Source organism: Kogia breviceps, chromosome 4 (assembly GCF_026419965.1).
Source record: "Kogia breviceps isolate mKogBre1 chromosome 4, mKogBre1 haplotype 1, whole genome shotgun sequence".
In the NCBI taxonomy this organism is placed as follows: Eukaryota; Metazoa; Chordata; class Mammalia; order Artiodactyla; family Physeteridae; genus Kogia; species Kogia breviceps.
In genome coordinates, this window is record NC_081313.1 from 146,447,319 (window position 1) to 146,464,045 (window position 16,727).

The 16,727-nt window shown below is 39.3% G+C and overlaps 2 pseudogenes; one reads left to right on the plus strand and one right to left on the minus strand.

The window, feature by feature from the left end:
* Positions 1 to 881: 881 nt before the first annotated feature.
* The window catches only part of LOC131755466 (RNA/RNP complex-1-interacting phosphatase-like), a 572,095-nt pseudogene continuing 556,249 nt past the window's right edge, over positions 882 to 16,727 (plus strand).
* Positions 11,785 to 12,449, minus strand: LOC131755491 (RING finger protein 11-like; annotated as a pseudogene).

A 16,727-nucleotide genomic window follows, 5' to 3' on the forward strand; every position in this document is an offset into this window, starting at 1 on the left:
GTTCCACTTGTGGCAGGATTCATAGTTTTTCTAAGGGGTACAGATCACTATGCCTGATACTGTGAGCAAATGTTATACGTTAGCTCCACTCTTGTCTCTCTCAGGCATTTTTTGGTATTCTGTAAAATGTAAATATGTACTGTCAACCTCCTGAATGCTACCAGGCATATAATAGGAAGCCAATAAATGTTTCACTGTGACTGGAGTATAAGTTGATAGAATATTTTCGAAGGTTGATTAGGCAGATTAGATTGATTGAAAATCTTTCAATATTTTATGTTTGCATCTCTTTCATTCCAGAAATTCTATGTCTAGAAATTTATATATAGCTATATACATGTATAAAGATGTTCACATTGCAGCCTATCTGTAACAGAGGACAAAAACAAACAAAAAACCCCCAACTGAAAACAACTAAAAGTCCATGAATGTTGGACTGGCCATGTAAATTATGTAATGTTACGCAGCTATTAAAGAGAATAGAATGGATGTACACATAAATTGACTGGGAAAATCACTATCCAAGACAGATTGTAGACTATGTATAGGATGCTGCTCTTCTATAAAATACAGGATATCCATTACGTACAAATACTTACATACAAGATACAACAAGTGTGAATGTAAGCACTTGGGAAATATCTGAAAGAACCACACAAGAATCTGGGAGAGTGAGACAACTTTCCAGGTCCCTTATGACTGGAATTCCGAAGGATACACACACGAACTAATAGACCTCTCCTGCCATCCTCCGGCTTAGCAGGGAATTGCAGGCGTCCGAGTCCTCTAGTAATCAAATGTCTCAGTCGGCCGGTGTGATGACGTCTCGCGACTGGCAGTGGCGCATGCGCAGTAGAAGGCGGTCCGCGAGCTGCGTGTGTTTGTGCCTAGGCGCCTGTGGTTCGGGGCCTTGTTCTGGCACCCGGGTCGCCGGGTTGGCGGCTTTGTCATTCGTGGCGTTGGGTGGGCGGCATCTTGGGGGGTCACATGAGCCAGTGGCATCATGCCCGTGAGCGCTGGAGTCAGGATCGCGGCTTTTCCGGCCGGACGTTCATCGGCCAAGAGGAAGGGCGGAAAGGACATCCCGGAAAGGTAATACGCCTTGGCCCGTGGGCATTGCGTGTAGAGCTCAGAGCCCCAGGGCCTGGGCTTCGTCTCTTGTGCTGTCTCCTCTCACTCTTGGCCCCGCGCGCTGCCCCGTCCGCGTCCGTGCTGTGCTAGGGGATTTTGGTCGTCTCGCGGCTCAGTTCACAGTAGCTGAAAGCGACAGTGTGTGATGTTCTGATTTGCCCCCATCGTTTTAAAAGGGAGGCTCTAGTCATTGCTTCTCGGGTAAAATGCAGAGGGACTGCTTTTGAAGATGGGACTGTCAGTGTTGCGGACACTCCTTAATTACCAAAATAGAATCCCCTTCAATTCCTCAAGCTGTGTTGTTTTGGCACAGAAAATGTGAGTAAGAGGAACTGGAAGTAAGTTTGAGTGAAAAAACGCACCGGTACCGCCGAATTTTCCATCGAAACAGTTGATCTGTGTTGTCTCTAGGAATTATAAAGGGCGTACTGTTGCTTCCTAACCGGTGTCATTTGAGAGATCTACCTCTGTACGTTCAAATGATTAATTTGGAGACTTTGCTCGTGTGTGCAGTAAACCCTTTAATTCCCTAAGACCTTCCTTTCCTCCATGTCATACCCCATAAAGCCCGCTTCAGTTTATCTCCTGAATTTCTTTTGAATCTGTCAACTCTTCCTCAACATCTAATACTGAACTTGCCTGTCGGTTGCAATTAGGTCCTAACTAGCGTCCATATTTCTTGTTTCCTTCCAGTCCATTCTTCACACAAGAAACCTTAACAGCAAGTTGGAGCATTGCTCATAACCATCGCTCCAAAACATTGTTTTGAGAATAGAAAACCAACTGTTGGCCTTCAAGTCTCTGCGTGGTCTAGAATCCTCTCTGCTTCTCTAGCCCCATCTTGTGCCACTTTTGTCCTCACTTTCTATGCTTCAGACACACTGAATTAACCTTAGTTCTAACTCATCTTACAGAACTCAGTTCAGATATTAGTTTTCACTGTGATTCCTAGCATTAAGGAATTTTGTTATCAGGATTTGTATGAGGACTAAAAATAAACTGGGAAGTGGACGAATTGAGTTTAAACTATTTCAGTCAACACGCATGTATTCATGATTCCTTAGAAGTCAACAGCGGGCTAGGTTTTATCAGGGATACAGAAGTTGTGGGCGTCTCTGGTTTTAGATATCCCTTATTTGTTGAGACCTTTGCATTGTTTAGTTGCCTTTTATCTGTTTTCAAGACGGGAAAACAGGAACAAGGGAAGTATAGGTTATTACTGGGGGGGGTGAATAAGTGGAGCAGCACAATGCAAAGCAGAAAGAGGAGAGAGACCTAGTATAGAGGGATATGCTTTCCATTTTCAAGGCGCGTTCATCCTATGCAGGGAGACAGCCTAAGATAAAATTTGCCTAACAAACAATATATTATTAGGTGGAAAGAGTATCTCCCAGTGGGACAGCGGATGCCTGGGACTCGTTGCATTGTTTTCAAAGTTCCTTTAAAAAAGGTAAGTGAAAGTTAATACCATATGCTTCCAGAAATCTGAATTCACCATATAGAGCCCTGGCTCTCAACCCTGTCGTACTCCATTTTCCCTTTTTATAGCAAATACTTTTTAATACCTCCTTTAGTATCCAGAAATGGAATTCATAGATAAGTACATCCTACTTTTGTATTTAGTGTAAAAAAAAACCCAATGGAATGCCCTAACTATAAATAAAGAAGAAAATACTTTATAAGAAAGTAATATGTATCTCAGTATGTAAATGTTTGGGGATGACTATACTAGAAATAAAGAAATAGTCAGTTACTTGTACCATGAATGCAATAAACTATGGACTTTGATTGATAATGACGTGTCAGTGTTGGTTCACGAATTCTAAGAAATGAAGCACACTGGTATGGCACGTCGATAATGGGGAAGGCTGTGTGGGGTGAAGGAGAGAGGGTATAAGTGGGAACTGTGTGCTTTTTACTCAGTTTTGCTGTGAATCTCAAAGTGCTCTAAAAGTAGTCTACTAATTTAAAAAGAAAAGTGTGTTGCTGGCACTTGAATAACCAAACAGATCAATGGAACAGAGTACATAAATAAGGCAAATACATAAAAGAATATTTAGCAGTGAAAGCCATCCTTCATATAGGTAGATATTCAAGAAGTGTTTATGTGTCTATTTACAGGCACTCTGCTTGGAGCTGGCGATACAGTGGTAGGCAAAATTGATGTGGTCCCTGCCTTCTGGGAGTTTACAGTCTGGTTAGGAGACCAACATGAAATAAACAAACATAGAAGTAAATGTCTAGAAGTGAGCTTATTTTCTTGTGTCTAATCTCTCTGGAAGAAAGGATTGTAATATCGCTTGTAAATTCCAGAGCAGGAAACTTTACTTTGAATCTCATATGTTAGCATCACAGGGTTTGAATAAATGGATAATATAATAAAGGATTTTAAACACATGTTCTTTCTTATTTTATTCGTTCTGACAGAGTTTTGAAATGAATCTTGCTCCAGAATGTTTTTCCTGCTTGGATCTTTTTTAACAAACTCCAAGAACAGAATGAAGAACTTGGGCTGATTATTGACTTAACATATACTCGCCGCTATTATAAGCCAGAGGTAAATGGAACCCGTAATTGAAAATGACCTTCTTTCTGATACTGTAATAATTCATAGTAATTCAGTACTTATCATCTTATGCTAAGGTGAATCCTGTTCTTCTTTCATGGGTTCAAAACAGGAAGCTAGTGGTTTCCTTAAATACACATTTCTAATTCCTGTTTCAAAATGAGATGAAAGATATGAATTGAACTATCGTATTTGGCAGTAGACTCTAGATATGCTTAAGAAATTCTATAAGCTTCCATGTTCTATATTTTGAAAATGAAGTAAATTTTAGTAAGAATAGTAGTAGCCTGAAAGGAAAGAATGGTATGTCCATTATGTCTTTAGCACTTATTTTCAGCAGTAGCCTGAGCATGTTTAAGCATCACAGTAAAAGACAATTGTTCTCTAAGTTTTATGCTTTCTTTTCCTAATACCTTCTGATACAGTACAGAAACCCATATATTCTCTTGGCCCATGTAGGACATACCAGTGCAAAGGAATTATCCTTCTTCTGACCTGTTCCATGGCCTTGGGAGACAGTAACACCTAATGTTTGTTAATATTTGTATAGCAGTTTGCCATTTAGAAAGTTGTTTCATATCCACTGACTTAGCTAATCTTCACAAGAATCCTTTGCTGTTGAAGTGGAAGTAGTACTGATATCTCCTACTGAGTGCTTACTCTGCACTAAGCTCAGAGGATAGACAACTACAATTACTAATTTTACAAATGACGAAACTGACTCTCGGAAAAGGAAGAATTGAAATTTCAACTCAGTTATTCCTCTACTTTTTTTGTGGTAAAATATACGTAAATCCTATTTATTTTAACCATTTATAAATATGCAGTTCAGTGGCATTAACTACAGTCACAGTGTTGTGTAACCATCACCACTGTGTATAACCAAAACTTTTACATCATCCTCAACAAAAACTCTGTAACCATCAAACAGTAAGCACCCCGTTTTTCCTCCCACCAGCCCTTGGTAACCTCTATTCCATTTTCTGTCTCTATGAATTTGCCTGTTCTAGGTACCTCGTGTAAGTGGAATCTACAATGTTTGTCCTTCTATGTCTGGCTTATTTCACTAAACCTAGTGTCTTCAAGGTTCATCCATCTTATAGCATGGAACAAAACGCCATTCCTTTTTTGGCGTAATAAATCCCACTGTGTGTATAATGTAGTTTGTTATTCATTGGTTGATTGACACTTGGGTTGTTGCCACCGTGTAATTATTGTGAATCAGCCTGCTATGATCATTGGTGTACAGATATTTGTTCAAATCCCTGCTTTCAGTTCTCTTAGATATGCAGTGTAGGTAGTAGCAGAGTTGTTGTATCATATGGTAGCTCTACGTTCAACCTTTGAGCCACTTCCAAACTGTTTTCTACAGGGTCATCTTGTTTTTAAACAATGATCACAAATTTTAAACATCTACAAAAGTATACAAAATACTGTGAATGTTCCTTGTATACCCATGAACTCATCCAGCTTTAATATTTACCAACTGATGGCTGTCACATTTTATCTATACCCCCACCTGTTTCACCCTATTCCATAGTATCTTGAAGCAGCTCCAAGACAACATGTAATTACACGTATACATTTTTGGTATGTATATTTAAAATATAGGACTTGTATTCCTTAATATCATTTTTAATATTACATACCCAGTGAGTGCTCAAATTTGCAGTTGTCTCCTAAATGTCATAAAAAGTTGTTTTTAAGAATTTTGAATTAGATCCAAATAAGGTCCTCACTTTGCCGTTGATTGTTAGGTCTCTGAGGTCTTAGTTAATCTATAGGTTCTCCCTCCATGTCTCTCTCACTTTTTTTTTCCTCCTTGAATTTTATCTTTAAAGAAACCAGGTAATTTGTCCCATCTAGATTTGTTGATTACATTCCATGTGTTGTTAACGTAACCTTCCATCCTTTTATTTCCTGTAAATTGGTCGTTGATCAGAATGAAGCTTGCATGTTTTGTTCTGGCAAGACAGTTTCATAGGTGGTGATGTGTTCTTCCATGGAGACATATAATTGTCTCTTTCTGTGATATTAGCAGTCACAGATGATTCATACCTCCATCCATTAATTCAGTTGAGGCTTCAAAAACTGGTGAATTCTGTTGTTCTTTTTTCACTTATTAGCTGGGTATATTTCTATCAGGAGAAGATTCCGTTCATCAACTACTTGGTTGCCCAGTTGTAGAGGCATAATTCCCTCTTTTTTTTTTTCCAGTACGCAGGCCTCTCACCGCGGTGGCCCCTCCCGTTGTGGAGCACAGGCTCCCGACCGGGCTCACGGGGTCTAGTCGTTCCGCGGCATGTGGGATCTTCCCGGACCGGTGCACGAACCCGTGTCCGCTGCATCAGCAGGCGGACTCTCAACCACTGCGCCGCCAGGGAAGCCCTCTTCTTTTATTTAACAGTTTTCAAAGTAATGAGTTGATTGACAAATATCCTCCAGTGGTGACCAATCTTTTAAAATGTATTTATTCATATCACCGTGGACTCCATTACAGTTATTATTCTGAATGAGGCCCTGTTTTTGGCTAGTTGGAGCTTCTCAGAGACTCCTGAGTCCTTTTGATATGACATCAGTTGTTTCTAGACTTTTTCAGTGGTCAGAGCTGGGAGATATGTATGTTTGTTATTAATATAAAATATGTCATAGGTACATACTGCTACTTTCCATTTAAATTCAGAACTACAGAATTTTCACTTATCCTTTTGTGTCTTCTATTGATAGTCTACTTTCTCCCACCCCGAGAATACCAGTTCTCAACAATGCCTGAAATTTGCTCTATTTCCTATTTCGAATCCAAGTTCTTCTGACTCTATTCTACTATTCTACTTAAATCACAGCCGCTTTGTGGCCCTTGAAATATAAGATAGAACATAAATGTAGGTGGAACTGTTTATATCCTTTTGAGTTACATGTGCATTCATTCACATAGATTTGCTTTTCCTTTTGCATGCCTAGTAACTGTCCATTCTGCAGTTTTAATGAAAATCAAGTGATACTTACTGGTTAAAGCAGCTTTGGAAAAAATGGCTCTCATCAGAATGACTGACATACTAAGTTTAATGTACTCTTTTGGTTTATATTCTGCCTTCTCTAATTAAATTTTTATTCTTTCCTGACAAATGAAGTAATACATATTTTCATGGTTTTGCCTTATAGGACTTACCAGAAACTATTCGTTATTTAAGAATTTGTACAATTGGGCATCAGGTGCCAGATGATGACACTATTTTTAAATTCCCATGTGCTGTTAATGGGTTTTTGAAAGAAAATAAAGATAATGGTGAGTTGTTTCTGTTTTTTTTTCCTTTACCTGAACTTTGGTATGCATTTTGAGTGGGGTTGGGGATTTTTAACATTTTTAATAGTTCTGACATTAGGCCTGTTGTGTTTGGTAACATTAAGGTGGAAATGTCTGAAGGTGCTGATAGGGTATGGTGTTTTTCCTGTTTATGGTCACAAACAACTTAGTTTAGTTTGGAAGGTGACTTGTGTGAGAAGTATGAACTGAAGTAGCTTACTTACTCTTTTTAAAAAATTTGAATGGAAAATACATAAAAAGATAAAAATGTTCTTTTGTCCTATTTATTGGTTGAGATGTGGAAGAAAAGGTTAAGCCTCTCAGGTTCTTAGCGTATATAAAAGAGAAAAGAAAAAGCAAAGGTTCGGCGTGGGACACATCCCTAGAAGCAAAACAAAAGAGAGTGGACCAGAAGAGTGGCTTCGTATTCATATGTGTTTAAGATATTTTTGCTGCTTTTACCCTTTGGGTGCAAGTGAGGGAGAACACTGCCACCTCTTGTACGTATCTTCAGACAGGAAGAGCTTAGAAGGCTGGTGTTTTCTTGTTTCTGCTTTAAGATCTACTCTGTTGTTAGTAGGTCTTAATAGCGTCTGAATTGTAAGGATCCGCCTGCCTTTTTCTAGCATCTAACTGTCAGAAGGAACATGGTATTTGCCGTGTTTTCAGACTGAGGAACCTTTCGTCTGTGGAACACCAGTGACCCACAGGAGAATGTGTTCATCTTGTCCTCTTTCTAAATTTAGCCTGAGGAGTGTGCACTTTATTAAATAAACCTGACAGACAGTACATATTCCATGTATTTATAAAATGATACACATATATACATAAAACAGGGAGTAGGGGAGAAGGAATAGAGATGGAGGTGGGAAGATAGGGGATAGGAGTTGAGAGAGAGAAGGAGACACTGGAATTTCAAGATAAATTTTCATTCTGTAACCTGGTTGCTTAATGCAGGTACTAGCTCTTAAACATCTTTAGACCTATACACAGATCTTCCCTGTACTTTAGCTTTAAAACTTGAGAGGCTTGTCCTTGCCTGTGATAACCAGGGTGTCAAGAAAGGAGGCAAATTATCTGATTTGTGTAAACTGTAGTCACAGAAATGTTACCCCTTAGGATGTTAGGATACAGCTGCTGGACTTCTTACTTCCTCCAGGCTCCTTTGTGTGTGTTCTGTCTGTTCCGCGTGGGCTAGAAGATCCTTACGAGTGCCTGAGAACACGTTTGTAAACCTTGATTGTTCACATGTTATACCAAGTGTAGTCCATTGCATATGCTGACTCGTGTGTGGGTGTTCTGCATGCAGTGGGCTAACTTCACCATGCTCTCTGCCATTGCAGTCTCAGGACCTTAGTTATGATCCGTTGGTGGTTTCCTCTGCTCTAAGCCCCTCCCACAGATGCCAGCCTCACTGATAATGAGGAGGAGACTCTACTATCCACTCCCTAGAATTGGTAGAGACTCAGAAAATAAATTGTTTTAGTAAACACCGAGAGCCTTATAAGTTTGTTGTTAGGGCACGTGGATACAGAGGTGACTAGAAGTCTTTGTTCAGTAGCAACTTACAGTTATCTACGAAGGTAAACATGTAGTGACTATAAATGGGTTACTTATCATAAAAGAATCAAGTGCAGCAGGAAACTAGAGGAAAAATCGAGGAAGGCCTTACCGAGGAGACATCATTTGAGCTGGGTTTGGGGGAAGAGGATTTTGCCGGAATGAGGAAAGGACAACCCAGGTATTGGGAACAGGTACAGAAGGCACAGGGCTTGAACTTGTGCTCTGGAGGGGCAGCCTCTGGTTTGACTAGAGTGTAGTGTGAAAGGGCAAAGAATTCATACATTCATTTTCAGCAAATATTTGTATAACACCTTCTAAGTTGAAGGCACTGTTCTAGGAAGTAGGAAAGTAGGAAAAGAACAAAGTTCTTTCCCTTACGTACTTTATGTTCTAGTGGGGGAGAGAGATAAATAAATAAGTAAATATATGGAGTGTCAAGTGGTGCTAAATTCATTGGAAAATAACAAAACGAGAGGAAGAGGTGAGGGCATGTGGTAGGTGATCAGGGACACCTGTTTTATAGACAGACTTATGGGTGTCCACTGTACCCATGGTTTAAACAGGACTGGCTACCTCATCTGCAGGTGAGTTGCCAACCCCAAGAGGCAGACCGTGTTTAAATTGTTCTGTTTCCAATAGAAATGTAAGCTAATGTAAGCTGAATGCAAAAACTGCAGTCAGAGAAATGTATGAAGTGGAAGGCAATTTTGCGCCCTACTCAGAGGTGACCACCAGTAATAATTTAGCACATATTTTTTCAGATGTAAAAATGCAGATGTAAGCATATACAATATTCCCTTGGTATCTGCAGGAGGATTGGTTTTAGGACTCCCCATGGATACCAAAATCCTCGGATGCTCACCTCCCGTATGTAAAATGGTGTAGTATAATTGGCCTTCCATATCTGCAGGATATGGAACCGTTGGATATACAGAACTGACTGTACATGTGATTGAATGGTATAGTATTCAGACATTTTGGTTTATAATTTAATATATGGTGGACATCTTCCTAGGAAAATATTTGGAGACATCATTCTTATTTATTTATTATTATTTTTCCCTCCAAATTTGCTTTATGTAGTTGGATATAAATTAATGAACAGTTAAATGTCAAATCTTTAAGTGCTTATGACATACTAAATTCTTGTATAATGAACTTATGAAGAACCCTTCAAGAGACTTGTGTTTTGTATGTAAGAAAGTGTTAAGAGTCAAATATTCAACTCAATATAAAATAATAAGAAACACTTCTGATTTGTTAGGTTGAGATTGCTTCTCCTTGTAGTAATGAATGATTTTTTTAGCTGTAGTATCACTGAGCTGAACAAATATGTCACCTTCGAGTACATAAGGAATAATACACACATGCTAAATGGGTAAAACATTACAACTCCATCTTTCCTAGACCATCTCTACTTCTAACACTTCAGAAGCTTAGAGATTCAGAGTGTTCTTACCTTAATTGCAAGAAAAATATAAAGGAGAAATTCCTTCTTTTTTGAGATCACAACTGTGAAGTCGTGATTATACAAATTCTGCATTTGTGTGCAAAACATGAAACACATTTATCTTCATTCTCCCTGCTTAGAATTGTCAGTCACCTAGTAGGACTTTCCTTCTAAGAAACAGAGACTGAGATGTGTTTTATATGACTTCAGTAAGCTCAGCACTACAATAAGAAGACATGCAGTATCCTTTTGCTGTGGTTCAAGACAACAGGGAAGGAGGTCACAGGAAAGAATAAGTCAAAATTGTTACAACTGAGAAACTTTTCTCAGTTTAACCATGGTGCCTCTTTCATTTTTACATAAGCATGGTGGCATAATTCAAGCTCAATAAATCAGAATTCTTAATGTGGAAAATTTACCTTGACTTTTAATTATCACCATATTAACAACCAAAATAATTAGATGAAACACATAAGAAAGGGTAATGTTAAACCCGTTTACTAGAGTTAGTTTCTGGACACATTAACTCATTTTTTAATGAGAAGAGGGACAAAGAATCTCGGTTTGCTTACAAGCTAGGAGATCACTTTGAATTCTGCCTTTCTTAACTGCCAGTAGATATCGCACTTGTAACAGGTTATAAATAAACTGGTTTTCAAGCACAGAGCCAGCCCCAACAGTAAGAGAACACTATTTAAGAAGACCTAAGGCAATGAATTCCATTTCCAATGGAAAAAAAGAATCATATGGTCTTGGACAAACAATTCTGAATGGTTTACTTTAACAGTTCCTTAGTAGTTCTTCCTTGCTCATAGAACTTTATGATTTTTTGAGGAGTGAAGCATTCAGCTTCAGTGGATAAATCCTTCTTAGGCTGAGACAATCATTATCCTATCCCTCTTTGCCATGAATTGTCTTATGAATGGTCATATCAATCTGTTTTGGCAAATGAGTAATTAGGGGAAGGCTGTTATTGTTCTTATGAGAATGATATTTTTCTCTGAAAAAAGATAAATAATATGCATTTGGAAAATGAGTATTCAGACTCTTTTTCTGCTCCCTCCTTGTTTTGTGAGAATATGATTCTTGGTTTTACAGCAGCCATCTTGTGACCCTGAGATGATCATATGCCAATAATGGCAAATGGTAGATTAGAAAGAACCAGCAAAGACAGAAAACAGCAACCTCAATAGTAACAACAATCACAGCCAAAGAACAATGGGACCTTAACTTGTGGAGTTCCTATAAAGTAAAAAATAAATGCTCTATGTTTATTCAAAAAAAAGAAGTATACAAACAAGCATAAAACTAGTTTTTTTGTGCCAGTGTTGTAAAATGTAGCTTTAAATAAAACCTTGACCCAAATGCCAGTAACTTCAGAAAGGAATTTGGGTAGGGGGAAGAAGAAAGTTATCTCACTTAGGAAAAACAACCACTATCTTTATTCTAATCTTCGACACACAAGTTAAACATATGTAGCTGCTGTAACACTTTACACAATTCCTATGTACTGGAGCAATAACAAGATCTAAATACAATTATATTTTTAAACACTGGGTGAAGGCTTTACATAAAAATAGCATCCTACTTTTCCCCCTAAATTTCTAAAATATCACATACTTTTCCCCAACATCTGCAACCGTTCAGGAATTTTTAGGAAACTTTCATGCATGATCTTAATTCCCAATCCCTGGCCCTTTGGGCTCAACGACAAAAGATCAAAACCAGCAAAAATGATAGTTCGCTTGAAGTCAGGTGAGAGACACTGGCTCAGTTAGTCTCGTAGGACAGAAGCAGTGCTGCATCAACTGTCTCCATGCAGGAGGGGCACGTGAAGGGTCTCATCAGCCAGTCACCTGTACAGCCCAGGTGATCTGCGTACACAGCAGTAATCAAATTGGGTTTGCATAAACAAAGTCCATCATACAGATCCCACACTCCCAGATCTTTAAAAAAAATATTTGTTTTATTTGATTAATTAATTTGTTTGCACCGTGTCTTACTTGCAGCCGGTGGGCTCCTTAGTTGTGGCATGCAAACTCTTAGTTGCGGCATGCCTGTGGGATCTAGTTCCCTGACCAGGGAATGAACCCGGGCCCCCTGCTTGGGAGTGTGGAGTCTTTACCCACTGCACCACCAGGGAAGTCCCCCGGATCCTTTCTTCTGATCCATTTCTTCCAGGGTCATAAACTCCTTCAGGCTGATGCTGTATGAGGCCTATTCTTTGAGCTATCCTAATTTGTTCCTCTCAGCTGAGTGGCTAGGCATGTCTGGCTAGGTGTTGGATGATAGACCCAAACTGGAACTTGATCCAGATATGGCAGTAGCGGCTCCTGATCCAGCTCCGTCCCCTTGCCAAAGCTAGCCCAGTCAGACTGAGACTTGTGAGGCATGGAGATGTGATCCGAAGTGGGGGAATTAAGGCAGTTCCCCATCTTCCGGGGCTTGAGTGTGTGATCTGTTGTGTGCTGTTTTGACAGTCTTCCAACCTCATTCTTTTTTTTTTTTTTTTTTTTTTGCGGTATGCGGGCCTCTCACTGTTGTGGCCTCTCCCGTTGCGGAGCACAGGCTCCGGACGCGCAGGCCCAGCGGCCATGGCTCACGGGCTCAGTTGCTCCGCGGCATGTGGGATCTTCCCGGACCAGGGCACGAACCCGTGTCTCCTGCATCGGCAGGCGGATTCTCAACCACTGCGCCACCAGGGAAGCCCCTCATTCTTTTTTTAAAAATAATTAATTAACTAATTAATTTTATTTATTTATTTTTGAATTTTTAAAACTTATTTATTTTTTATACAGCAGGTTCTTATTAGTTATCTATTTTATACATATTAGTGTATATATGTCAATCCCAATCTCCCATTTCATCTCACCACCACCGACCCCCACCTTGCCCCACTTTCCCCCCTTGGTGTCCATACGTTTGTTCTCTACATCTGAGTCTCTTTTCTGCCTTGCAAACCAGTTCACCTGTACCATTTTTCTAGATTCCACATATATGCATTAATATACAATATTTGTTTTTCTCTTTCTGACTTACTTCACTCTGTATGACAGTCTCTAGGTCCATCCACATCTCTACAAATGACCCAATTTCATTCTTTTTTTTTGTGGTACGCGGGCCTCTCACTGTTGTTGCCTCTCCCGTTGCGGAGCACAGGCTCCAGACGCACAGACTCAGCGGCCATGGCTCACAGGCCCAGCCGCTCTGTGCATCAGGGATCCTCCCAGACTGGGACAGGAACCCGTGTCCCCTGCATCGGCAGGCGGACTCTCAACCACTGCGCCACCAGAGAAGCCCCAATTTCGTTCTTTTTTATCGCTGAGTAATATTCCATTGTGTATATGTACCACATCTTCTTTGTCCTTTCATCTGTCGATGGGCATTTAGGTTGCTTCCATGACCTAGCTATTGTGAATAGTGCTGCAATGAACAATGGGGTGCATATGTCTTTTTGAATTATGGTTTTCTCTGGGTATATGCCCAGTAGTGGGATTGCTGGATCCTATGGTAATTCTATTTTTAGTTTTTAAGGAACCTCCATAGTGTTCTCCATAGTGGCTGTATCAGATTACATTCCCACCAGCAGTGCAAGAGGGTTCCCTTTCCTCACACCCTCTCCAGCATTTGTTGTTTGTAGATTTTCTGACGATGCCCATTCTAACCGGTGTGAGGTGATACCTCATTGTAGTTTTGATTTGCATTCCTTTAGTAATGAGTGATTGTTGAGCAGCTTTTCATGTGCCTCTTGGCCATCTGTATGTCTTCTTTGGAGAAATGTCTAGTTAGGTCTTCTGCCCATTTTTTGATTGGGTTGTTTGTTTTTTTAATAGTGAGCTGCATATATTTGGGAGATTAATCCTTTGTTGATTCATTTGCAAATATTTTCTCCCATTCTGAGAGTTGTCTTGTGGTCTTGTTCATAGTTTCCTCTGCTGTGCAAAAGCTTTTAAGTTTCATTAGGTCTCATTTGTTTATTTTTTAAGGCTGCATTGTTCCTTTGCTTATTGATGAACATATAAAAGTCAGAAGTTTTTGATGTTATAAAACATCCAAGTAATGAACATTCCTGTGTGAACATCTTTGAATATATATGCTTTGTCTCAGTTAACTTCACTCAGAATTGGACTTCTGCATCAAAGAGTTTATGCCCTTATGCCTTTTGTGGATGTTGCTACCCTGTACCAATTTATGGTTGTTCATGCAGGAAATACTTATTGAGCATCTGTTATGTTTAAGCACTGTGGTGGGTGCTAGCAAAACGACTTGTGAAATTCTGTGAGTGAAGAGACTTGACCTGCCCTTTGTGAATTCTAACAGTGCAGAGAGGGAATAGATAGTCAAGAATCATACTCTGCATGTCGAATTACAACTCTGACAAGTGCCAAGGAGAGGGACATGGTACCATGAGAGCATATTTTAGGGAGCATTTGATCTCATCATGGAGTTTAGAGAAGGTTTATTCAGGGATGTTTCAGCTGATATCTGAAGGATGAGTAGGTATTAACCAGATAGGGACGTTTGAGAGAGATTTCTGAGCATAAGGAATAGCACAAGACCCTATAAGAGGAAAGCATATGCTGTGTGGGAGGAACTGGCCAGGGAGGTGGGGCTGTTGGGGGAGCATGTCATGATGATGGAGCTGCAAGTGTGGGTAGGAGCTCGATCGTGCAGGCTTGTTTAAGGTTTCAGACTTTAAGAGGAATAGAAAACCATTGAACTTTCTTGTGGAAGGTGAGTGTGTGGAACATACCCAATTGCACTTTCAACCTGTCGTTTTGCTACCGAGTGGAGAATACACTGCGGGGAGAAAGAGTGGAAGCGAGGATACAAGTTAGGAGACTTTTGTAGAAATTGGGCATAATGGTGGCTTGGACCAGGGTTATGATGGTCATTTTGGTGGAAAGATGTGGACAGATGCTAGAGGTATGTAGGCAGTATCATTGTTAACACTGGTGGTGGGTTGAGGATGAGGATGAGGGAGAAATAGCTGTCAGTGACGGTGATTCCTAAGCTTCTGGCTCCTATGGTTGGTTAGATAGGGTTTTTTAGATATGATGCTAATATTGATCCTAATTTGTTTTTTGTTATTTGTTGCTTCTTGATGAATACTCTGTCATATTAAGTCTCCTGTTTTGAGTGTACAAAGCATTTTGACTAAAACTGAGTGTTGTATGTTATCAGATAACTTTTTAACATCTGCCAGTTTGGTCCTGTAGTTTATTCTCTTTCATTTATTAATTAAATTGTATTAATGTAAATAATTATATTAATAGATTGTCTAAAGTTGCATTATCCTTGCATCCTTGGAATAAAGCCTTTTTGTAGTCATGGTATATATCATTCTTTAATAATTATTGATTAGATGTGCTGATATTTTCTTAGGAGAAATTGGACCTTTTTTGCAAAAACTTGAGTTTCTTTTCTTTTTATTTACAAATGGCTCGAATTTTGTTGTTTTGTAGATATTTGATTGATACAGAAGGCATGTGACCAGATGATGTAATTAAATGTAAGTATAAGGGTTGTCACTACTTTTCCCTGTTTATAAAATTTGAAGGTAGAAGTGTAGGGGAATTTCTCAAATTTTGGAAAAAGAGAAAAGTTTGTAATCCATTTGTCCTGACATAACATAAACTTTTACCAAAAGTTTATAAAGGGATGTATCTGGAAATAGCGAGATACAACAGCCTGAATAATTAGTCAGTGGATTTCAGCATTTTTTTTCTTTTTAACATTTTTAAAATTAATTTACTGATTTTTGATATTATATCCACTTCACCAAGGAATCCCCTTTTTCTTTATGCCTTCCTTCTTTCTTTCCTTCCTTCCTTCCTTCCTTCCTTCCTTCCTTCCTTCCTTCTTTCTTCCTTTCTTTAAAGCTCCAAGTCATTTAAAATACATGACTTCTTACTAAATATCTCCAGTTCGTATAACCAAGGCATTTATAACTTTTCCTTTTATTCCTGGGACTTCCCTGGTGGTCCAGTGGTTCAGACTCTGCTCTTCCAGTGCAGCAGGCGTGGGTTCAATCCCTAGTTGGGGAGCTAAGGTCCCAAATGCTGTGCAGCCAAAGAATATTCTTTTAAAAAGTTATATTCCTGTATTATTGAATGTAGTGGTTTAGAATTTGTTTTAATGTTTAGAAGATTTCAATTTATTTATCAGGAACAAACAAAACATCATGTAAAAATAGTTTTCCAGAAGGTATTTCCATCATTCTCTTCTTTCCTTTCTCCTGCAGACTGGTGTTTTATCTTTACAAGTTGTCCATCATTCCATAAGAAAGCTGCTTTTTTTCTGGTTTCATAAGAGATGGTGAACAGTGGTAAATTATCCAGTTTACCTAAATTTCTAGAGTACACTTCAGGGAGCAAATGATGGGGTGGGATGTTGGGGCAGAGTGAGAGCTACAGATTCTGGTGAGACTGAGAGTCAGTCACAAAAATTCCTGGGCTGTGGTGAAGGGAGAACAAATATAAATCAAGTTCCTGCTGGTGGACAGGAAGCCACAGTGAAGAAGAATGGTGTGTAGCTGGGATGTGTAATTGGGCCCATAAGTGCTGTGTCTTCTGATGGTAATTATGAACAGAAACCAAATAATAATTACTGCTAACATGTAGGTGACCCATCCTTGAGAGCTGAGGCAGAGAGAAGGAGAGATGGCATTATACCTTGTCTCTGGTTCATTGAGTTTCCCAGGCTGATTTGTG